The 25,412-nt window shown below is 45.7% G+C and overlaps 1 long non-coding RNA gene across 13 annotated transcripts in view; it reads right to left on the bottom strand.

Annotated features, from left to right (window-relative positions):
* Positions 1–25,412, bottom strand: part of LOC128096690 (uncharacterized) — a 109,336-nt gene that overhangs the window by 37,520 nt on the left and 46,404 nt on the right. For all 13 annotated transcript variants that reach the window (XR_008213706.1, XR_008213705.1, XR_008213708.1 and 10 more), the window contains exon 2: positions 33–147. This is a non-coding gene — a long non-coding RNA (uncharacterized LOC128096690). The remainder of the gene's footprint in view (positions 1–32; positions 148–25,412) is intronic.

Below are 25,412 nucleotides of genomic sequence, written 5' to 3'. Positions count from 1 at the left end.
GGAAACAATAGTCCCATATGGCATGCACTCACCTTTTGTGAAGCAGATGTTAAACTCATGATCAACTTGTAATAGAATTATCCTTTAAGACTGGAGAGATTTGGTTACAGCAGTCTTGGAGGCTGGACCCCAGTTACAATGGAAGACCTAGTGGAAAGATGAGGCTAAGATCATTGAACAATGAAGTAGGGCTAGAGGTATGGAAATTTCCCAAGATCAACTTCTTGGAGGTGATTATGCTGATATACAAAGACAATCTTTATATGATGACCAAACCCTGGCTTTATGCCACCCAGCAGCCTTGAATGCTTGGGACAGAATTGAAGAAGTAGGAAAGAAAATTGAATCATTTACTAAAGTTATACAGGGCCCAAAAGAAACCTTCACTGATTTCTTACAAAGATTGACTCCAGCAGTAAAAAGAATGATACCAAACTCAGAAGCTAGACAGATAATAATTAAATCTCTGGCTTTTGAAAATAATACACAATGCAACAGGGTAATTAGGCCTTTAAAGGCACAGGTCAGCACCCTTGGAGGAATGGATCCGAGATACAAACAATATTGAATCTCATGATCATGATGATGCTTGGATAGGAGAGGTGATTTCCAGAGGTTTGAAGAAAAATTGAAATGTTAGGTGTTTCAGTTGCGGTAAACAAGGTCACCTAAAAAGGGACTGTAAACAGGGCATTCCTAGGATCTGGTTCCAGGTTTTTATTAAGACCAATTAGGATTCACGCAAGGGGAGGGAGGGCTTTGAGGTTTCAAAAGCCCTTACCAGCCCTGTGGATCAGGGTGTGAAGCACTCAGCTGCTGTCTATCTGCTTTGCACCATGATAATCACAGGTTAACCCTCTAAAATAGTAAACCAGTCCCCAGTTAAATGCTTTCTTTTTATAAGAGGCGCCTTGGTCATGGTGTCTCTTCACAGCAATAGAACAATGACTAAGACAGTTGTTTTGCCCCTGTGTATGTCTGTACACCACATGTGTGTCTGGTACCACAGAGGTCAGAAGATATGGAAGTTTGTGGGTGCTGGGAATAGAACCCAGGTCCTCTGGAAGAGCAGCCAGTGCTCTTAAGTGATAAGACATCTCTTCGATCCCTAGTTCAGGTTTCTTTTTTAGAGAATCTTAACTAGTTACAGACAAGGTCAAATAGAGGAAACCAGTCTGAAATATAAGTACTTCTTTACAGATATATTCCTTGGGTCATGTATGGCCAATGTGCTTGGCTTGCACAGTGTCCAAGTGTGTCTGACTATCTTTGCCTAAAGAAAACTATCAGAGTATGCTGTTGGTTGTTTTTACCCATTACTCTTTGGGGGCCTACCACCCAGCTCCCAAATAAGTACATGGAGGTTTATTCTTTCTTATAAATGCCCAGCCTCAGCTTGGCTTGTCGCTAGCCAGCTTTTCTTAAATTATCCTGTCTGCCATTTGCTTCTGGGCTTTTACCTTTCTCTATTTCTGTATATCTTTTCTTCCCTTCTTATTCTGTGTCTGGTTGGGTGGCTGTCCCCTGGCATCCTCTCCTCCTTTTCTCGCTCCCCCCTTTAGATTGGCCATGTGATTTTTCCTGACCTTTCTCCCTCCATGATCTCTGGGGGCTGGAGGGGTCACCTGGAAGCTGCTTTGCTCAAAATAAACCTGGTCTGTTACTTTTTAATTTGGCTTGATCTGGCTTACTGGGTTGGCAGAGAAACCTTCTATTGGGATACAGAAAACCTATTACCTCTGAAAGTGTAAGCCACCCCAATTGAGTATTTTTCTTTTATAAGAGTTGTCATGGTCATGGTGTCTCTTCATAGCAATAGAAAACTTAAGACAGAAGTTTGTACCAGGGACTGGGGTATTGCTGTGATAGGCCTGACCATGTTTTTTTTTGGAGGAAATCTGGACTTTGGTATTTTGAGTTAGGAAATCAGTGGAATGCTTTAAGCACTGCTTAATGGGTCATACTAGTAGGAGCATGGAAGACAGTGGTGCTGAGAGTGATTTGAACTGTTGGGATCAAGAGGTATCAGAGGAAAAGAATGTTAGTGTGTGGCCTAAAGACCTGTCTTACGATATTTTGGTGAAGAATGTGGATACTTTTTGCCCTTGTCTGAAAAGTCTGCCTGAGGCTAAAGTAAGGAGTTTTGGATTAATTCCACTGGCAGAGGAAATTTCAAAACAGCCTAGTGTAAACTCTGTCATGTGATTGTTAGTGTTAACTCTGATGAAGATTTTGAATGAAAAGGAGCAAGCTGAGCACATAAAAATACAAACAGTACAGATTGAGAAACAGTGCAACAGGTGGAATGGCTCAATCCTGTGTTCAAGGAGAGAAACAGATTAAGAGAAGGAATAATGGGAGTGGTGACCTCAGGGCAAGATCCAACCCAGCCAGGCTTCCAACTTGTCAAAGGGAATTAAAGAAAAGTTTAGAGCTAGGTGTGGTAGTGCAGGCCTTTAATCCCAGCACTTGAAAGGCAGAGGCTGGCAGATATCTGAGGCCAGCCTAGTCGACAGAGCAAGTTCCAAAACAGCCAAGCTTAGGCAGTGAAGGAAACCATGGAAATCAGAAAGCTAGTGAAGATGTAATTGAACAAGGGAGCCATGTTCTAGCCCCAGCAAGCAATAGAACCTGGCAGCTTTGGCCATGTGGTTCTGGCTTTCGAGTCAAGGGTAGAAGAAAGGCATTATGGAATCTTCCTCTATGACTCAGGAAAGCTGCTGAGGCCTGGTATGTGGCAGGGGTGTCTCTGAATGGAGGCCTAGAGAGGCCATTGTGTGAAGCTATGAAGCTGAAGCCTGGATTGCCTTGGAGACCCCAAGATGTTAGAGATGCCAGAGTTGTGGGATACCAGCTGAGGAGAGCTGCTAACAGGGAGTGGAACCAGCTCAAAAGAAAGAAATGTATTGCTGTCAACAAAGCAGAACAGAGTTGGAGATCTGGAGTGGTTTTTTTGTTGTTGTTGTTTTTTGAGACAGGGTTTCTCCATGTAGTTTTGGTGCCTGTCCTGGATCTTGCTTTGTAGACCAGGATGAACTCAAACTCACAGAGATCCACCTGGCTCTGCCTCCCAAGTGTAGCAGGAATCTTAAAAGTTCTTATTAATAAAATCAAACCTGAGGCCAGTTATTGTGGTGAACACTGGAAGATCAGAGAGACAGAACAAGCCACAGCTAACCTCACCTGGCCAACTTCTCAGCTGATCTTGTTTCCTCAGACTGGAAGCCTCTGAGTCCTCATATCTGAATGGCTCTCAGCTAAACTGTGCTGCTCAAAAGCCTGAATGCTTAACCAGCCAAATGTTTAACCAGCCAAATGCTTCTAGTTTCTGGTCCTCATGCTTTATATATCTTTCTGCTTTCTACCATCACTCCCTGGGATTAAAGGCTGCTTTCTGGGATTAAAGGCGTGAGTCACCATGCTTGGCTGTATCTTGAACAGATGGATTTCTGCCTCTGGAATGCTAGGATTAAAGGCATGTGTTACCATTGCCTATCCTAAGTATCTAGTGGCTTTTCTGTTCTCTGACCCCAGATAAGTTTACTAGGGTACACAATATTTTGGGGAACACAATACCACCACACCTGAGTGCTGGGATTAAATGCGTGTGCCACTTCCACCTGGCCTTGAAGAGTGTTTTGACATCAGACACAGAGATGCAGAGTTTGGAGTTTGCCCAGCTGGTTTTCAGTCTTGCTTTGGTCCAGTATTTCCTCACTATGCTTCCTTCCCTATGTTTTGGAATGGTAATGTATATTTCATGCCATTATACTGGAAGTATCTGATTCGCTTTTTTGATTTATAGGAGACTACAGATTCAATGAGTCTCAGAAAAAAGACTTTAAACTTTGAACTTTGAAACAAGTTTGAGACTGTCAGAGGCTATGGGGACTTTTGAAGTTGGACTGGATGCATTTTTGCATTATGATATGGCCACAAGCCTTTAGGGGCCAAGGAGAGGAATGTGGTGGTTTGAAAGAAGATGTCCCCAAAGGGAGTGGTACTTTTAGGAGATATGGCTTTATTGGAGTAGGTATGCCCTTGTTGGAGGAAGTGTGTCACTGTGGAGGTGGGCTTTTAGGTCTCATATATGCTTGCTTCATTTATTATGATATTCAGACCACTTCCTGTTGCCTGTAAGATGCTACTTCTCCAGCACCATGTCTGCCTGCACGCTGCCATGTCCCACCATGATGATAGTGGACTGAACCTCTGAGCTGTAAGCCACCACAATTGAATGTTTTCCTTTATAAGAGTTGCTGTGGTCATGGTGTCTCTTCACAGAAACAGAAACCCTAAGACATGTTCTAATTATTGCATGGTTATCATAGGTTACAAAAACAAAAGACTCATTTAATAACCACACTGAAAGCATGCTACTTTGCATGCATTAAACTAAATGTCTTTAATCTGTAAGATTTTGAATTATATATTAAGTTCTGACACAGGTCTGAAGTTTTTAGAGTCCCAGGCATGCAGGGAACTAAATGGACTAGAATCAGTTTAAAACAGCTATTTACAAAGTAATCATTTAAAGTGTTTTGATCTAAACAGATATTTGAGTCCCAGCTTTATTAAAATAATTTTCTAAGCAGTCCGAAAAACTAGCAGAAAACTTTTTTTTTTAACAGTCTTGGTTTAAATCTTTGGTAAGTAAAGACTTGTCAAATTCCCCACCTAAGTACAGAAAGATCCAACAGTATCAATTAAATGACATATTTAAGTTTCAAGATGTCAGAAGATGACAGGCAGCTATTTATGGCTATGGACTGTCTTGTATTTTCCCCAGGCCTCTGACAGGCAAATACTGTACAAAGTACACAACCTCTTTCTTTACCAGCCACCCGTATCTACCTGCTACACATGCTAAGAGCTCACACCCTTGCAGTCACCTTCCTCTATGTAAGAAATGTTTCTTCTAGCGAAGGCTGCTAGCTCGACAAGCACCCACCCATATGTCCTGGGTCTCCCTCATCTCCTTTGCACCAAGATTAGCCCATGGTAAGATTATGAAGATGAGCTCTCGAGGGTGAATAGGGTGAGATACAGTCCTCACCTACATCGGAGACATAAGAGAGGCCATTTTGGCTGTGTGCTTGCTGGCCTGCTTTGGGTCACAGCCCACGCTTTCTGGAGAAAGGGATTTCCTTGTTGAGCTGCTTGCACTTTTGTGTTCCTTTGTGACACAGAGGTTCCTCTTTGTTTCTAACATCTACAATCCTTGTGAGCCACCATTGTTAATGAAATAATTGGTGTCTGGAAAAGAAAAACCCAATTTTTAAATGCAGTCTGGGCACCATTCACTTATATTTTGAGTCCTTGAAAGGCTGAATTACATTCAATTTAAAAGATTTTTTTAAAAATTACTGGCCGGGTGGTGGTGGCGCACGCCTTTAATCCCAGCACTCGGGAGGCAGAGGGAGGCGGATCTTTGTGAATTCGAGGCCAGCCTGGTCTACAGAGCGAGATCCAGGAATGGCGCAAAGCTACACAGAGAAACCCTGTCTCGAAAAACAAAAAAACAAAAAAAAATAAATTACTTTTAATTACATGTAGGTGTGTGTACCAATGAGCACCTGAATGCAGGTGCCCTCAGACTAGAGGCATCAGATCCTTTGGAGCTGGACTTACAATTATATGACACCGACAGGGTGCTGGGATCCAAACTCAGGGCCTCTGGAAGAGAAGCAAGTGCTTTTAATCTCTGAGCCATTTCTCCAGCCCCTCCATCTGATTTTGTTGTCTTTTATTTTGGTTTTATGTAGCCTTGGCTGTGCTGGAACTCGCTCTGTAGACCAGGTTGGCCTTGAACTCACAGAGATCTGTCTGCCTCTGATTCTTGAGTGCTGGGATTAAAGGCGTGTGCCACCACTGCCCGGCCAATTTATTTCTAAAATTTATTTTATGAGTGTTTTGCCTGCAGGTATGTGAGTACATTGTGTGCATGCCCAGGTCACCTGGAGCTGGAGTTATACATGATTGTGAGCCACCACGTGAATGCTGGGGAATTTCCTCTGCTTAACTGGCTGCCTCTCCAACTCTCCCATCCAGTTTTAACCTGTATGTATTCTAAGGCTTTTACAAAGACCAAAAGGTTAAAATGTATTGTTTTATTTTATAGCAATAGACAGATGAAGTTTTTGGCTAAGTAACAATCTTCATGTACTTTGCCAAATGAAAACTTACAAATTTCCTTCACTCTTTACCTTGTTATCTCTACTAAGATCTTAAATCATCACCTTGAGATGAAAATTCAAGACACACGGGCCCAGCAACCCTTTCAAACCATTTAACAAGTTCAAGGGTTGAAAATGGTATGAAGGTGGGCAGTTCACAACTGGATTTGACAAGAAAGCCTTGGCTTTTCTTTTACCAAGATGTCCCATTGCTGAAATTCTGCCTCTTGGCAGTCTTCATTCCCAGAAACGGTTCTTTAAAATAGACTGAGGTGAAAAGGGTAAGAGGAGACTGCAAGCTGCTTCCAGCTTGGTCCATTGTTCCCTTCCAGAGTTCACATACAGTTTGTGAATAAATGCCGTAACAAGAACACAGAGCGCAGCAGGAGTGAGAGGCCACAGCCTCAGAGTTTCAAACATACAAAAACAGTTTCAGCACAGGCTGCCGTCAACAAAACAGCTAACAAGACTCTCACCGAGTTGCATGGATCAGTTGGAGAGCATATGACAGACATATTTACAAACACGGATACTGAATTATCTTATCAGAGATCCTGCAGCCAACGTCCCTGTCTTCAGAAACAATACTAGTTTGAGCTCGGTGATTTTTATCTTGGACATGCTTGTGACATTGTTGGGTAGACACAAGACAGGCATTAGCAGGTGTGGAGGCCACTGAGGATGGACCCCCTCCTCAGCACCAGCTTTGGATGCCATCACCCATTTTCTTGTTAACAAGGGACTCATCACAACTGTCCCTCCTTAAGATTCAAAATATGAATCTTATGAAATGCAGGAGGGTGGAGGGATCAGGGCTTTGTTGAGTCCACTGAGAAAAAGCCGCTTCTTACTGGTCAAAAGAACACGGAGTTCCACCTCTGGCTCTGGGTGGTGACACGACATTCTACTCTGTCTCAAATATGAGAACATTACATATTGTCCCTCCCTTCTCGCAGGTGCTCATATTGTTTGCCCACTTTTATGAGTTCTAACTCACAAGCAGTAGCTTGCCCTGCGCTCAACCTCTGTATTTTTTCATCAGACACTTAATGAAACATGTCCACCCTCAGAGTGGTCTACTCTCCATGGAGACGCTCACCTATGCAGCTTTTTGCAGACTTCTCTCTCTGAGCTTGCTTGCTTTTTTGGACCCTGACTCAATAAGGAATATCTCTTCCTCTTCTCCATCTCCTTCCTCCTGACAGCAAGACTTCTAGCATGCTTGCCCTGTTTTTCTTTCAAAACTTCAATAAAATGGGCCTCAAGCTTCCTTCTGAGTTCATTTAGAACATTATTTATGAATGAGATCCATAAAGAACCAGTAACTCTTTCCTGATAAGATAGCCATATATTTTAAGACATTATTTAAACAAAATGTTGGGTCTAGTATGGTGGTGCATGTCTTTTATCCCAGCACTCCAGAGGCAGAGGCAGGCAGATGTTTGTGAGTTTTAGGCCAGCCGGCTCTACAGAGTGGGCTAGGCTAGGCAGGGCTACATAGTGAGACTCTGTCTCAAAAAAACCCACCAAAACCAACAAAATTAAATAAACAAATACATTATCAATTAGCTGAATAGAAGAATTATCTCCATGATGACAAAATATATAGTATTTTATTTGAATGAAGGCCCAGAATTCATGCAAAAGTATTTTTACATAGGACAACCCTAAAATTAATCTTTGAAATTTACATTTTAAGTTTGCCCAGCAAAAAGCAATTTGGACTTATCTGAGTACTCAATAAAAGCACATTTTAAACAATTTAATCGTTTAGCCTATAAGTTATCTCTCTGGTGAATCCTGTGAGATTTTCTCACAGCCTCAGCATGGACCATACACTATGCCAGAAACACACATATGGACATGTCTGTGTCTTTCCACAAGGGCAGAATTTACTGAATAGCAAATAAAATCACAAGGCTTAGCAGTTTCCTTTAAATTTTTTCTCATTAATTTTTTAAAATTATGTGTATGTGGTATGTTGTCCATGTGGGAATCGGTGCGTGTGAGTGTGGGTACCGACAGGGGCCAGTGGTGTCAAATCCGCTGGAGCTGGAGTTACAGGCAGTTGTGAGTCACCTGATGTGGGTGCTGGGAGCTGAAGTCAGGTCCTCTGCAACAACAGTATACTCTTAACCATCTCTCCAGCTCTACTTGAGCGGTTTCTGTCATCATCTGTCTACCTTGGTAGCCTGGCCAAGGTGAATGAAGGGTCCTTTATTCCAGTCTTAATTACTAGCGTAAACTCTCATATCTCACAGCACCTATACCTATATATGTCTACGCAGATTACAGAATGAGTTGCAGCCGAGTTCGAGAGGTTTCAGAAGTGGGCTGAGGGATGAGATAATGAACTGTTTCTGGGAGGGGGTTGCTGCTGGTGCTGCTGCTGCTACTGAGGCGGGGTTGAGAGCGAGGCTGCAGAGTTCAGCCAGCTGTGAGGGGAAAGCAGGAAACTGGAGATGGCTGCTCAGATCAGCTGGGTGCATAGGTGGCAGGCAGTTGAGCAGGCTGTGTCCACAGCAGGGGAGAGCCAAGCTGGAACTCAAGAGATGCTCAGGGGATAATCGGGAGTCCTTGGTCCTTGATGCACACACTGGGTATCAGATGACAGGTGGAGGTGGGATCACACAACGTTAGTGTTAGGAGTTCATCGTATGGCGTCCAGGTGAGGGAATACACCCTTTCCTGCCTTTGATGTATCTAATAAGCTCTTGGGTCTGGTGTTCCTGATACAGTTTTAATACATCCATGCTGTAGGGTGAAAAGGGCCAAGGAAAAACATCCTGACCCTGACTTGACCCTAGGACCAGGGCTTGAAATCCCACCAAACCCTGAGCTTGCCCCAGAATCAGGCTGTAGAATTCCATCAATCCCTGAAGTCCCTGAGCATGAAATCTCGCCAATCCCAAGTCATGCCCCACCCCCACCCCCATCAAGAAACCCTATATAAGCTCTGTACCCTGCTCAGTTGGCTGCTGCTTCTCACCCTAGAGGCAGCTACCCTCCTGGATTCTTCCTCTCCAATAAATCTCTTGAGTGAGGTTTGTTGTGCGGTGTAACACTTTTACCGGAGGGAGCCCAGGTGCTATACTCCCAGGGATATCGCTGGACCTGAGCAGAGCTGTAACAGCTTCAGTGAGGAAACCCTCCCCTGCCAGAGCAGAGTTGTTTCACTTGAGCTGGAGAAACCTTTCCCTGGAGCAGAGCTGTAAACTGCTGTGCCTACAGTGACTTTGTGGCATTCCTTGGCTCCCGACTGCCAGGATACTTTTCCATCCAAGCTGCAGTGCTCACAACGTGTGCTTCCACAGATTAAATTCTCCCTGATAGACTCACAGCATCATTCCCTTCCTAGTTCCGGGACTAAGTCTTTCGTCAGTCTGTGCTGGATGGGTGGTAGACTTGCAGTTTTATCCACCCAGGGGACTGCTCTCACCCTTTGCTTGTAAAGGCAACACACAGCCCGAAGGAGAATAAAACACTGTGTTATAAAATAGAGAGTAACTCAGAGCAGGGCCTAGCCTGACCTCAACACTTCATTTTCAGACTTAACAAAGTGTCAGATGCAATTCCACAAGGAAGCAAGCTCAAAATTAACATATCAGTTAGTTAACCTTTATGAGAGTCCCTAAGGGAAATCCAGTAAAATCAGTCTTTTTTTTTTTTTTCTGGTTTCTAATTTGCTAAGTTCTTGCATCTTTGCCAACCACTTTTTAAAGGGAGAAGAAATACAGAGAAAACAACTCCAAGGATTAATATAGCCTAAGAAATAGCTCCAAAAGATGCACACATGTGAGTGTACATACTACAAACATGTACATTTTGTTAAGGCATGCCAAGAATTTTTTAAAAAGAAATGCAAACACGAAGTGGCTGGAGTCTGTTACTTGTTTTTAGGAATGCCAGCCACAGACTGAATGCTCCACGCTGCTTTAGATGCCATCATCATAACCTCAGGAAAGACTTCATATGTGGTCATGTTACTCACACCAGTGACCTAGTTGATACACCTGCCTCCATATCTCAGATGTTTCAGCAGAGCCATATTGGTTCAGCATAACCCTAAAAGCTTTCCCTGTCGTAGGCCAGATACGCAAAGAGTCTAAGACCCACCATACAAATGGCATAACAGTTCAAAAATAGCGCCACAAAACTGAAACAGTTCAGAACCCGGGAAAGACAAAGTCACCAGAAATGGTTCCAAAGGAACCCAAAGTGCTCAAAAGAGCCCCGAACAAAATGGAAGGCAAAGCGTTAGGTCCAGTGATTGGAGAGGATACAGCCAGGACCTAACTTTCTAAAGCGTTCCCAACAAATTCTATAAGCTCCTTTGTTTCACCAAAGAGGCAAAAACCAGGATGCTGGCTGCAGTGGGAACCTAAGAAAAATTCTTGGAATAAAGTTGCTCTGGCTGCCGCTTTGGGCAATCTTTCCACGCGGAGTCATCTTGCTGTGAACAGCTGCCACTCAAAATGTTCTGCCTGGGTCATCCAAACAGTTATCAGGATTATTAAGAACAAAAGCTATGTCCTGACATCTCTAACTAGGTCTGCTCATCCATCTGAATTCCCCAGAGAACTCTGTCCCTTGTCTCTGGCCTTCTGCCTGTCACACACACTCCACCTGTCCATAGGATGCCTGTGCCCCTCCATATACAGGTGGTATTCACGGCATCAAGAGTCATGGGGACCAAAGACTAGGGTGGGCTTTAGCCTAAATCACAACCCTCTTGCCCATCCTTACCCACTGCAGGGTGGTTAAAAAGCTGGGGCTGTGCAGTGAGTGCAGTAGTTCCCAGACCAGGGCAGTGGTGCAGTGTGGAGGCCAGAGGCTGGGAAAACTTTGGAAACGAGTGGTGTGGTAGGAGCATGACACTGTGCAGAAGAACTGCCGATCCTGCCAAACTCTGGTCCTCACAGGGGAGGACTTGAGAGGAGGAATGAACCCCGGAACTTAGGAGGATGAGAGAAGAAATGGGTGCCCACGCGCTGGGCTCCCACCCTTGAAGACTGGGAGAGCGAGCTTTATGGGGAGCCCCGAAGAATTTGGGAGCCAAGTCTTGGGCCTGAAACCCTTGGATGTCGGACTTCTCAGAGTTGCCTCAGCAACAGTAGGGTGAACTATGGGCTAGCCATGGTTGGGCTGACCCACCTTTACCAGTGGCTGGGGAAACCGGGACACAGTCTCCCACTTGTGGGCTCTATAGGGAAGTGCCAGGGCCCCCCCCCCCCCCGCCCCCCGACTTGCCTTCTGCAGAGTAGCTCTGCCAGATGCTTGGAGTCAGGGAGCAGGCTTGCAGAGTGCAGCAGAAGCTCTCTTCAGAAGTCATGGACGGTTTTCCCAAGAAAAAGCCTGAGGCAGTAACAACAATTGAGACCTATTTAAGAGTAAAGACCGTGGCTTTGCTTAGCAAAAAAATGAACAAGAAAAGAGAAAGCCATTCAAATCCACAAGATGCTAGGAAGGTAGAAGAACAAAAGGTACCCACAGAAGCCAACACCAAATGTTCTCCATAGTTTTCAGGGAAGATCTGGGAGGTGGTGTGGAACCTTTACAGAGACTGTGGTGAAGCAGAACCAAGTCGAGCGCCAGGAGCATCATCTTGATACAAAGAACGAACTAGTCACCTTGAAGGACACACCGTGGAGGGCATAAAGATCCAGCTGAAATCCAGTTAGTGTGGGCAAGCAGAGTGATTCAAGTTTAGAGGCAAGAGAAGTGTGGGAATTGTTAGAATTCTTAGCCACTCCCCCAGCTACATGACTGCATGTGCGCTGGCAAAGATGCTTAGTCATCCCAACGTAAACCGTGCGCTGCATGATCACGTAATCTATGCACATGGGCAGTGTAGCTGTGTAAACCCATACGCGCATGTGCGGGGGAAACTTACAAAAGCAGGTGCCACGTATTCCTCCCCTCTCTTCCTGCACAGTTATTCCACAGGCCTACGCACACCTTTCCTATTCCTTTCCCTTAATAAACTCTTATAGTGGGTTTTGTTGTACCTCGTGGCTTTTCTCACATGGTAAACAGCGCCGCTTAATAAATAACAGGAATTACAGCCATCATAGAAAGGGGCAGAAGCTCCGTTAGCCGGATTCCTCCAACATAAGACCTTCTTTGAGAGAAAAAAAAAATGAGGGAATCGAGCCTGTCACCAAGGAAGAAACCAAACCAAGCTTGCTAAAGAGGAGGAAGCCCGCGGACCATGGAGTTTTCAGCCAAAGAGAATCATGTAGAATTCTGTCCCGGCATCAACAGAAAGTTAACTACAGCCACCGGCTCAGGACTGTCACAAAGAGGCCACAGGAAGGCTGTTAATGGAGGAGTGGTAGTTAAGACTCTCCCACCACCTGGAGCAACCCAGTCATGTCGGCAGAGTGGGCGACTCCTGCTCAAAAGGAAGTGCTTTGATGAGCAGGACTCAGAGCAACTCCAGTAAGACATGACGCAATGAGACTCCCGAGTCTCCATACACGTGCGCCGCCGGGGTTGGCTTTAGCGCTGGAGAGCTGAGACTGTGAGAAGGTCCTGGATGAGAAGCTGGAGGTGTGGGGCAGCGAATGTCACACCAGCTTATGAGAAAGAGGGGGGCTGCCCAATAAGATCAGAAAACACCTGTGTCGGGTAGCTCTGAAAATCTCCATGGAAACCAAGCATCAGACAGTCAGTGGATGATGGGTGGGCATCCTTGCCTTGAAAGTAATCATTTCTTTCAAAGCTGGTGAGATGCAGTCACCGGGAAAGAATGGTAGAGATTTAAGGTAGTGAATTTGAGATCCCTTCTGGCAAGCACTGTGACACAGAGGCGTGACAGTAGTTGACACTAGAGAAGCAGAGAGAATTCACCTTTCCTGTCCAGAGCACAAGGGAAGCCTTGTCGTCCGGTCAGAGCTCGATCAGGATAGTGGGGACACCTGGCACAGACATCAGGGCAACTAAATGCCACTGCCTTGTGGCATCAGAGTCCCTGAGCTCCACCACCTTCCTCCCTTCATCTAAAAAGAAGAAAACGAGACATCTGCAAGCAGACTTAGGACAAACTGGAGGAAATCTGGTATCAGCACATGCTTCATCCACTCCTAACCATTTTGATGGTGTGCTAGAAGACTCCCTGACTCCACAGCTTAATGACCCCTGGAGCCCGTCTAAAACCCTGCGCTCCTGTATGTAGCCTCCGCTCTGGTGCTTGACTCAGGCTTAGCCTTGGAGCCATTATGGTCTGGGCTGGGAGACACTGGAAGGCTGGGCGCTCCTGGTATTGCTGAACGAGCTCTTTGCTCTGATGGCCCTATTCTTGAACTCTGGGTACGCCCACACCACCATGTAAAAGGGTGAGGGATCCAGGCTCCTCTAGAACATTCTTTCTCTGCCCAAAGAATTGGGGGGCTTTGAGGCTGTGATTCTGATTGGGGTAGCTCTCCTGTGAAAGTCAAAGACCTCCTGTCTTGAAGACAAGTCTTGTAGGATACCCCATGTACCCCATGACTTCAGCTTTCACGTCTTTTCTGGCCAGCCCTCCCCAGACCGGCTGTGTTGTTATTATCCAGCTGAGAATATTTCTTCAACATCACAATGCAGGCAGTCACTGGCCTATCAGGTCCCTTGAAGACACCTTGTTCCTGCGGTTCAAACATCAGGTCTTTTAGAAAAGTTCCATCCTCCAGTCACCGGCAGATGCCCTGGTCCCTAACCATTGGCCTCAGCAACAGGAGAGCCTGTACATGGGTGGGCATCCATTTCAAAAGTTTCATCTCAAGTGTCTTGAAGTCATCCTAAGGGGTCCTTTTGAGGGGGGATTTGTCCTTCAGAAATTGTCCCACATGTCTGGTTACTTCTGGCCATTGACGCTAAAGTGCCAGGTCCTTTACAAATGTCCCATCAAAAAAAGTCTTTGAAAAAGAGGTAATTTCAAAAGTTGCAACGTAACTAACTTCCTTTGAGGATGAACTGTTGGCCTCAGCACCGGAAGGTCCTTCTGAGCAGGGGGCAGCCTTGCGCAGAAGCCATTTCTCCAAGTGGTTTTCTGTAGCTGTTGACGCCATCGTCAACCAACTGCAAATGCCCATCTGTGGAATCTGTTTTTAAAAAGGATGTCTTTGAAAATGTTGCAACCTCAAGTCGCTGGAGGATGAACTGTTGGCTTCGAGTTCCTTTTCAGGGGAGGGAGGTCTCCCTTACAAGTTGCGTCTTGAGTCCGACAATTTAGGATCCCCAGTAGGAATTATGCCTTGGAGGGATCCCCAGAGGGAACTGTGATCTTTGACCTTCCATCGTTCCAGATTCACTACTTTGGCTAACTCTAGAGAACTGGAGTGAGTTTGACCCTCAAACTAGGGAGGAGGGTGATTGTTGAATTCCAGTCTTTCAGGCTCTTAATCAAGCCAGCACCCCTTCCCTTTCTTTTTCTCCTTCCTTCCCTGGCCTTCCTCGCTGACCCCAGTGGGAGACGGCTCCTCCGGCAACTGCCATGCGCGAGCAGAGTGAGGCCTCAGCGACCGCTAACGGCGGAACTTTCCAGGTGGGAGCGGTCCTATCCACGGAGAATCTCCGAGCCCTGTAAGCTGTTCCCCAGTGGACTCGGCGGGCGGCAGACGGCAGAGTCGGTCTGCACAGCCACTTCGAAGCCTTCAGTACTTGATGCACCACGGGGCGTTGCTGAGTCTGGTTTGGTGGTCATCTATCCACTCTGCCAGGATGCTTCTCCGACCGAATGGGGTGCTGTAGAGGGCGGGTCCCCAGTGAAGGCCCATCTGACGCACCGGCCACCACCCTGTAGCCCCTAGGTGCAACAGCTGCAGTGATGCCCACAGTAGCTGGGTGCTCTTGCCCAGCCTTTCCCAATTTGCCCTTGGGGTAGCTTTTTCCAAAGCTGCTTACCCTGCATGGTGTCTCTTATCTGATGACATTCTTAGCTTTGGGATGGTGTAAGCTAGTGGTCCCTTAAGAATACAATTTAAGATTAAACAATTTTTTTAAGATTTATTTAAGTTTTGAATATTTTGCCAGCACGTATGTATGCATGTGCACCATATTTATACCTGGTGTTCTTGGGAGTCAAAAGAGGGCATTGGGTGGCCAGGAACTGGAGTCACAGATGGTGGTGAGCCACCATGTGGATGCTGGGAACCAAATCCTATTCCTCTGCAAGAGCAGCCAGTGCTGATGACTCATTTCTCTAACACCAATTTTAAGATTTTGACCCCTTCACAAGCATGCTAGGTCAGACACAGAGGTGGGCAATGAATGGTTTTCTAAGAGACCCAAAATAGTCCAAGATAATTTGACTCTGGTTTACAACATTTTATCGCCATCTATAATCTTGAAGTTTAGTCATTTGGCCTTGTGGAATATTCTAACACAGATGTAGCTTTCACCCTCCCTCCTTCCCTCCCTCCCTCCCTCGGTCTATCACCTCTATTTTTCCTTCTCCTTCCCTCCTCCTTTCTTCTGGGAACCTCAGTTCACAAAAGTTAAGTATGCATTTACAGATACTCTCATGTTACCAGTGTCCAATATCTTTGAATTATTAGGAGGCACTGCTATAGTACACACAGTTAGCAAGTCTGAACATCGTTTAACACAATTAGTAAGCACAAACAGCAGCATGTGGTGGCGCACGCCTTTAATCCCAGCACTTAGAAGCTGAGGCAGGCAGAGCTCTGTGAGTTGGAGGCCAGCCTGGTGAGTTTCAGGACAGTCGGGGCTACATGGAGAGATGTTAATATTATTTATTAACAGTTCAGATTCAGAAGTCTGAAGTTATGCCTCTTAGAAGGGTTGTATAACACAGAGTGCAACAATTAACATCATTACACAGAAGAACTATGTCACCAGCCTGCACACTAACTTAGCTTTTACTATTGAAGCAAAATTTAGAATCTTTGGCTCTAACTAGATGTGCTGGCTAGTTTTATGTCAACTTGACATGAGCTAGTCATTGGAGAGGAGGGAACCTCAATTGTGAAAATGTCTCCATATGATGGGACTGTAGGCAAGCCTGGAAAGCATTTTCTTAATTCGTGATGGGAGGGGGGCAGCCCATTGTGGGTGGTGCTATCCTGGGCTGGTGGTCCTGGGGTCTATAAGAAAGCAGGCTGAGCAAGCTATGGGGAGCAAGCCAGTAAGCAGCACTTCTCTATGGCCTCTCTGCATCAGCTCCTGCCTCCAGGTGACTGCCCTGCTTGAGTTCCTGCCTTGACTTCCTTCAATGATGAACAGTGATGTAGAAGCATAAGCCAAATAAACTCTTTCCTCCCCAAGCTGCTTTTGGTCATGGTGTTTCATCACAGCAATAGTCACCCTAACTAAGACAGAAATTGGTACCAGGATAGTGGATTATTGCTCTGATAGACCTGACCATGTGTTTTGTGGGAGGATTGTGGAAGGACTTTGGCAGTTTGGACTAGAAAAGCCATTGAATGTTCAAAGCATGGTGAGCTTGGAACACAAAAATGCAGGGGATGGAGGCCTGGTAGTGAAGTTTCAGAGAGAAGCTTAAAGACTCTGTGGGGCCATTTGCTATTTTAAATTAAGATTCTGTCATTCTGGTCAGCTGAGGCTGAAGAGTCAGCCGTGATTAACAAGAGATCAGCACCATTGAAAGAAAAGCTTCACGTTCCTGGGACAGTTGATGCTGAGAAATTAGCAGTGACTAAGAAGAGATCAGTATCACTGAAGAAGTGTTTCCTGAATCAGTACCCAGAAGCTGTGTTTCAGAGGTGGCCAAGGTTGTAGCTTGCACTGGCAGCCAACTTGGTAGTGTAAGAGTCACTCAGGTGGTACTAGTTTTGAAGGCATGAAGGGGTCATGGAAAGCTGCCAAGGCTTGGTACTGTGTGGCCATGCTGGAGTTCCTGAAGAAAGCCTGGGAGAGCTTACCAGTGTAAAGTGCAACCCAATTGCAGAAAGTGATGACAGCATTTTGGAGACACCAGTACCTTGGGATAACCACCAAGAATGGCAGCAGCGGTGGAATACACCTAGCTGGAGTCTAGAAGATAGGCTGTGTGTGTGCTACAGACAGTGGAGCCAGAGAAGTGACCCAAGCCCTTTGAAGGAACCCAGAAGAATGTGAGTAAATCTCAGATAATTGGACATTGAGTTATTTACACTGTTGGAGTTTGTTTTTGTTTTTGCTTTGTTCAGATTGTGACTGTGCCCTGGTTCTTCCCTATTGAAGTAAGAAAGGGTTTAATTTATATTTGACTTGACAGGAGCCCACAGTTGAGAGACTGAATATTAAATGGCTTTGGATTCTAAAAGAGACTGGCTATTTTAAAGAGACTGAATTTTTAGTGTTTAAGGTTTTTTGTTTGTTTGTTTGTTTGTTTTTTTGTTTTTCGAGACAGGGTTTCTCTGCGTAGCTTTGCGCCTTTTCCTGGAACTCACTTGGTAGCCCAGGCTGGCCTCGAACTCACAGAGATCCGCCTGGCTCTGCCTCCCGAGTGCTGGGATTAAAGGCGTGCGCCACCACCGCCCGGCTGTGTTTAAGTTTTTAAGGACTGGAGAATTTTTAAAAATTTGGAATAATAATTTTATATTGTGATGTTCCTATTAATGTGAGGTCTTGGGGATAAATAAAGGAAAGGTTGTGGCTTGCTAATGATATGTTTGTGTGTCAAGTTGACAAGGGGTCATTTATGCTGCTTAGTTTTATGTCAAATTGACACAAGCTAGAATCACTGGAGAGAAGGGAACCTCAACTGAAAAAAAATGCCTCTAGGACTGGAGATATGGCTTGGTCATTAAAGGCTAGGCTCACGGGCTGGAGAGATGGCTCAGCGGTTAAGAACACTGACTGCTCTTCCAGAGGTCCTGAGTTCAATTCCCAGCAACCACATGGTGGCTCACAACCATCTGTAATGAGATCTGGTGCCCTCTTCTAGCCTGCTGTCATATATGCTGTATACATAATAAAAAAATAAAATCTTTAAAAAAAAAAAAGGCTAGGCTCACAACCAAAAATATAAGAGAAAATGCATCTATAAGATCAGGCTATAGAGCTGGATGGTGGTGGCACATGTCTTTAATCCCAGCACTCAGGAGGCAGAGGCAAGCAAATCTCTGTGAGTTCAAGGCCAGCCTGGTCCACAGAGGGAGTTCCAGAACAGCCAGGGCCATACAGAGAAACCTATCTTGGAAAACAAAAACAAAAAAACCCCAAACAGCCGGGCGGTGGTGGCGCACGCCTTTAATCCCAGCACTCGGGAGGCAGAGCCAGGCGGATCTCTGTGAGTTCGAGGCCAGGCTGGACTACCAAGTGAGTTCCAGGAAAGGCGCAAAGCTACACAGAGAAACCCTGTCTCGAAAAACAAAAACAAAAACAAAAACAAAAACAAAAACAAAAACAAAAACAAAAACAAAAACAAAAACAAAAACAAAAACAAACAAAAAACCCAAACAACCATACCAAATAAACAAACAAAAAGACCAGGCTATAAGCAAGCCTGTAGGGCATTTTGTTAATCAATGATTGATGAGAGAGGGCCTATATATAGGTGGAGTTTTTCTTTGGAACCTCTGGCCAGCTCCCAAATAACCACACAGAGACTTAATATTAATTATAAATGTTCTGCCAATAGCTTAGGCTTGTTACTAACTAGCTCTTACAACTTAAATTAACCCATATTTCTTATCTAAGTTCTACCACATGGCTCATGGCTTGTTACCTAGTTTTCTATACATTCTGCTTCCTCTGCATCTGCCTCATGACTCCTCAGACTCTACCCTTCTTCCTCCCAGGATTCTCTTTGTCCCCCAAATCCTGCCTAGCTATCAGGCAATCAGCTTTTTATTAACAATGAGAGCAATTCATATTTACAGTGTACAAAGATTGTTCCACAGCAAGGGCCCAGCACATGGTGGGTGGTGCCACCCCAGGTAGGTGGTCCTGGGTTCTATAATAAAGCAGGCTGAGCAAGCCATGAGGAGCAAACCAGTAAACAGCAAGCAGCACCTCTCCATGGCCTCTGCATCAGTTTCTGCTTTCAGGTTTCTGCCCTATTTGAGTTTGAGTCCTGACTTCCTTCAGTGTGAACAGCAATGTGGAAATGGAAGCCAAATAAACCCTTTCCTCAACTTGCTTTTGATCATGGTGTTTAATCACAGCAGTAGTAACCCTGACTAAGACACTAGAATAAGTCTATTGTGTTGATAAAAATTAAAATTTAGGGAACAGTGTTAGTTATTATACAGAGTTCTTTTCTGACATACAACTGTATCTAACAAAACAGTCAGGGAAATGAGATATAGACTAGGACTTCCAATAGCAAGATGGCCCAAATGGTAGTGTTTTCTCATCTGAATGATACAGAAAACAGCATCTACTGCTCCCCTTGCATAGATTAAACTTACTCATCTTCAACGGCAAACTTTTTCCATTATCTATAAAATCCAGGCATGTAGTTCTACACATTTTTAGTCATAAATATATGACATTAAAATGTCCTAAAGTCATTTTAGGGGCTGGAGAGATGGCTCAGCTGTTAAGAGCACTTGCAGCTCTTCAAGAAGACCCGAGTTTGGTTCCCAGCACCCAAGGTGGGTGTCTCACAAGCACAGGGGATCCAATACCCTGTCCTGGCATCCATGGGCAACTGTATTCACGTGCACATACCCCCCTACACACATATGCATATAAATTAAAAGTAAAAATCTTTAAATCAGTTGTTTACAGGTCATCGAAAATACTTTAATACACAAAGATACTTAAATGAGCCCTGACATTCTAAAGTTCCTTCCAAAGTGGTCTGATAAATATATTTCTATTACTCTTTGACAGTTTCATACATATCTATATGTGTTTTAATGATTTTCATCTATTACTCCTGCTGAACCCTTTCTCCTTCCCCACAAACCCACTACCTATTTCCATGTACTATTTTTTTTTTTGTATTTCTGTCACCCTGCCCCTACCCCAGCCTCTGCATTTAATTAGGGTAGCTTGCATGAGCATGAGTGTGGAGCCTTTTTACTGGAGCATGAGTAAGCCAACACCAGTGACAAAAATGATTCTCCCAGCAACAATTTATTGCCAATAGCATCTCTGGAGAAGGGTTGTGTCTCATGAGCCCCATCTCTATCTATGATGGAATGTTGGTCCCATCTTGTGCAAGTATGCACACCTGATAGCAAGTCACGGGTACAAGGGCCATGCCATGTCCAGAAGACAGAGTTTTAAAGATGTATTTAATTTTAAATGTGTGTGTGTGTGTGTGTGTGTGTGTGTGTGTGTGTGTGTGTGTGTGTGTTATCCATGGAAGCCAGAAGAGAGCATCAGATCTCTTAGAGCTGGAGTTATAGACCACCTCACATGGAATAAGCCACCTCACATGGATGCTGGGAACTGAACTCAGGTCCTTGGGAAGAGCAGCAAGTGCTCATATCTACTGAGCCATCTCCAGTCTTCATACTTGTTTTTAACAAAACCTAAAGTCTTGTCTTTTAAGCCAGTTACAAACCATTACTGAAAACAGAGCATTATCTGTAAGAAAGTTAACCTTGCTGCTTACATTAGAACACAGTTTCTCAATTGCAGTGAATCTATTCCTTAATATCCAAACTGTAGGTGTTTTCTATTTGGGGGTGAGGTTCTGTGAGAGTGAATCTTATTTGTTAACTTGATTATATCTGTAATTAACCAAGAGACTGTACCTTTGAGGGATTTTCTTGATCAGGTTAATTGAAGTGGGATGACATGTCCCAAATGTGGGCAGTACTTCCCAGGGCTGCCAAGATATACGGAGCATCAAGTGAGAAGTTTGTACTTTCTTTCTTCATACGTTCGTCTTGAGCTGGTGCGTTTATCTGTTGCTGCTCTGGCCCTGTGGAACCCAGTCTTCTTCCAGTGTGGACTATGGTGGCTCTCTAGAAATCATCCACTCCTTCAGCACCAGACTGAGACTGATGAGGCATCCAGACTCAGGGATAGAGAGGCTAGTAGATTCTTAGCCTTTCCAGCGTGGAGACAGTATGTCACCTGAATGTGTACTTTCTCCTCTCTCTCTCTCTCTCTCTCTCTCTCTCTCTCTCTCTCTCTCTCTCTCTCTGTCTCTGTCTCTCTCTGATGTACATATGTTAGGATACTCACACACAGGTCCTCCATCCTTGTGGAGGTCAGAAGACAATTTTTGGAGTTTGTTTGCTCCTTCTATTATGAGTTATAGGGATCCAATGCCTGTCATCAGATTTGTGTGGCAAATGCTTTTTTTTTTTTTTTTTTTTTGGTTTTTCGAGACAGGGTTTCTCTGTGTAGCTTTGCGCCTTTCCTGGAACTCACTTGGTAGTCCAGGCTGGCCTCGAACTCACAGAGATCCGCCTGGCTCTGCCTCCCGAGTGCTGGGATTAAAGGCGTGCGCCACCACCGCCCGGCCGGCAAATGCTTTTATACTCTGAGCCTGAGCCATTTCTCCAGCCCTTTTTATCAGAGTTCTTAGGGTCAAAGCCTCTGTGCTGGCAGCCCTAACAAGCCAGGCCAGACCAACCATCCTGGGACTCCCCAGAGAACTCCCTCCATCACACCCAGTGATCAGCCTCCAGAGCTCACTTCTCACCTGGCCATACCACGCGTGTGCCCTCCATATACCATATCTTCCTAGATACTAACATTCCTAACACCATCAGACATGGACCCAAGGCTTCTCTGCCTATTTTAAAGTCTCTCTCTCTCACAGGTCAGCCCAGGTCATAGCCATCTTTCCTCTAGCCCCGCCCACTGCATCATAGACAGGCAGGGTTAGCTAAAGCTGTGACTTCCCGGAGAGTTCAATTCCCCCCATCCCAGGGCAACAGTGAGTGTTGACGGCAAAGGCTGGTGAACTTCGAAGGGTATTTATCTCGTAGACAGATCATGCCAGAGAGAAGAAAACTAAATATTAAAGAGCTCTCCATTACAGTGTAGGATTGATGAGCGAGGGACGAAGCCCTAGTCCCCAGGAGTGTGAGAGAGAAAAATGAGTTGGCAAGACTTTAACTCACCCAGAAGACTGTATGTTACTGTGAGCCTCCAAAGATCGGGTAGTCAAGTCTCAGGGCCAGTCACTAGGGCTCATTTTGCTCCACAGGCTGTGAAACTCCTCAGGGCTGTGCCAGGCCAGAGCAGGGTGTTGGCTGGTGTGGGTTCTAGTCAGGTCGAGTTGGGGGACTTTTTACAGCAACTGGAGGAACCAGGACATCACCCTCTACTTGGAGGCTCTGCTAGTGAGAGCTGGGCCTCTGACACTAAAGGCCATCCCTCATTAGTCACTATAGAGATATTGCCGAACAGCTGTGGTGAACATCTGGAGTCAGGGATCCAGGGAAGCTCCTTTATAAAGACATCATATAGGGTATGGCCAAAGAAAAACCACGAAGCAATGCCACCAATAGAGACCCAGGGAAAAGGGTCAATGACCTTCCCTAATAAGGTGAATACACAAGAAGAAAACCCTCAAAACTCTCCAGTAGAGAGCCATGAGGACTTGTGGAAGGACATAATCATAGGAGACGGCAATGCATCACCAAGTAGGCCAAGAGCAGTGTTCCAGTACTCCAAACTGGATGTTTTTGAAGAACATGGCCTGGTGGGAAGAAAGATCCAGCTCAAGAAAAAGCAGTTGCTGCAGGCAACATTGCCGATTTTCAGACTGGAGGAGAGAGATGAGGAGGAAATACAGACGTTCAAGATGAAGAACAAGAGAGTTAGGGATAGGGGGGCCTGGCTCCAGTTCTTACCAGACAAGTCGTTCTTGAAGCAAAAGCAGAGGGAGCTGGGCTCGTTGTTAATGGGAGGAATGTTCAGCTCACTGCTGGACAAGAGAAAGACCCAGGCCTTGGAACTATCAGCCGAAGGCCATCATTTGAACTCAGGCCCCAGAGCACACAGAGGGGATCTACAGCCATTGGCCCTGGATGACAGCAATAAGGAGGCCACAAGAAAACCGCCAAAAATGGAGAGAAGAAAGCTAAGGATGGAGTGGTGGGATCCCACAGTCTGGGGTGGCCCAGTCACACTGGCTGAGCGTGAACAATCTCCTCGAAAAACCTGTTCAGAATTCCAAAGTAACCCGAAGAAGCTGAGCTTCCCCATAGGCAGATCATATTATCGAAACACTGTTTTTGTGCCTCAAGAACATTAAAGGTCTTGTTAAGGCCCCGAGACTGTGGTTTCTGGCCAGGGCTATAGTCTGCTGAAATCCAAAGGTCTCCCAGACAACTCCTACAGGGCATCCTCCCTTTCTCCTCCTGTCTCTCCTGGCTGGCCCTCCTGAGACTGTCCATCATCTCTCTAGGCATTTCCTGGGACATCACTCTGGTGAGTCTTCCCTTATCCTGGTCTTTGCCTGTAACCATTGACCTCAGATGAGGACACCCCACTCCTGAAGTCCCTTCAAAAAGAAGGGTTTTCTAAAAGTTTGCCCCCCAGTGCCTGGTGGGCACCCCAGGCTAGAAGATCCTTTGTGTAAGGTGGGACACTCTCATCAAAGTTGCCCTGGGAGGTCCTTCTGAGGGGAGGGAAGTGTCCCTCAGCAGCTGCCCTTGAATCCTGTTACTGGGACCCATGGTCCAGCACCAGATCCCTTGAAGCTGCCTCACCTCTGGAGGGCTTCTCTGGAAGATTTTTTGGCAGCTGTGACCTCTAGTGTCTGGATTGAAATCCTTTGGTCCAGTGTCTGGAGATCCTTTGAGGAAAAGAATGCCTACTCCAAAGTTGGACCTTGAGACCTTTGGCAACATTTTAAGACCCTGTTCCTGTGGAAGGATGTCCTGTCAGGAATGACCATCTTTGACCCTCTGTCTCTACAAGACACAGGCCCCCGGGGGCCCTTCAGTCATTGCTCTGATTTATTGTGAAGGACCGGGATGAGTTTGATTCTCGGGTCCTGACGAAAGTGACGGTTTTCTTTCAGGTCTTTGGCTCTCAGTGTAACTGGCGCCTCTTTTCCGCATCCCTTCTGGACCCTCTCTCAAGTTCTCACTGTGGCTTGTGGTGGATTCTATAGCAAAGTATGGCCTTGAGCTGTAAGGAGACCCCAGTGAATGCTAAGGGTGAAATGGCAGTTTGTAGGGTAGGGACAAAGTCAGTCCCTGCAGATGAACCCCTAGACTTACCTCAATGTGCAGATTAGAGAGTCTGGCCTGTTTGGCCACTCTGAGATCTTTGGGACTGGGACCGGTGAGTCCCCAGACCAAGTGCTCTGGTTGCTGAGGCTTGGTGGCCTACTCCAAGTGGAGAAGGCTTGCAGGCAAGGCCCTCTCTACATGTGGGTGGCATAAGGCCACATGGGACCACTGCAGCCTATGGGCTCGGTTGGGATTTTTAGGTAACCTGATTGATTACTTCTAAGATCAGTGCAACGCAGAGGGCAGAGTTCATAGCCCACAGCAGTCGGGCCAGAAGTGTGCCTTAGACTGCCACTGTGTCCTGAGTTACTCCAAAGCACATTGGGGCGGGGGTGGGTCATAGGGGGAGGAGACAGAGGGCCAGATGCATCCACCCAGTGCGAGAGTGTGGAGGTGAAGCTGAGGTGCCCAAGGAGGACAGCCACAGTGGTGGGCATTATCCAGGGGGCCACAGAGGCAATACCAGGATGGGTGTCACAGGGTTTCGTGAGGACTGAACAGCCTCCTTGGAGCAGATAAACTGGGAGCCACACTCACAATTGGTGTCAAAGAGGTCAAGGCTGAGTAATGGATGTAGATGACATACCTTGTTCTAGAAGGAAAAATTTAAATGCCCATGAGTAGCAATCAATGTAATTCTTTCCAACAACCCAAGTGGTTCAACTCCTAAACCCCTTTCCCTACTAATCCTTCCCCACTTTGTCTTGGCAGTCTGTCCCCACCCCACCCCTCCCCACTCTCTCTTTTTCGTTTTTCAGAGAAAGGGTTTCTTTATGTAGTCCTGACAGTCCTGGAACTCACTCTGTAGACCAGGCTGGCCTCGAACTCACAGAGATCAGCTTGCCTCTGTCTCCTGTGTGCTGGGATCAAAGGTGTGCGCCACCGCCTCCTGGAGGCTGTGTCTCTTAGGAGCCTGCTTACTTTGGAGCAGAGGTTGGTGGGTGTAGGTGTGTGAGGCTGTCTCTTCTTTGCCTGTCACTTGTCTATGGCTTCTTCTGAAGGCAGACTGGGCCTCACATGTACATTTTTGCACATAGTCACTGATAGACTCTATTTTTAATTATATTCTTAGACCCTGGTCATTTTTTTTAATTTTATTTATTTATTATGTATACAGAAGAGGGTGCCAGAC

This window comes from Peromyscus californicus, unplaced genomic scaffold (assembly GCF_007827085.1).
Source record: "Peromyscus californicus insignis strain IS unplaced genomic scaffold, ASM782708v3 Scaffold_5__1_contigs__length_169319896, whole genome shotgun sequence".
NCBI classification, from domain to species: Eukaryota; Metazoa; Chordata; class Mammalia; order Rodentia; family Cricetidae; genus Peromyscus; species Peromyscus californicus.
The sequence above is the reverse complement of the archived record's forward strand: the minus strand, read 5'-3'. Positions and strand labels throughout refer to the sequence as shown.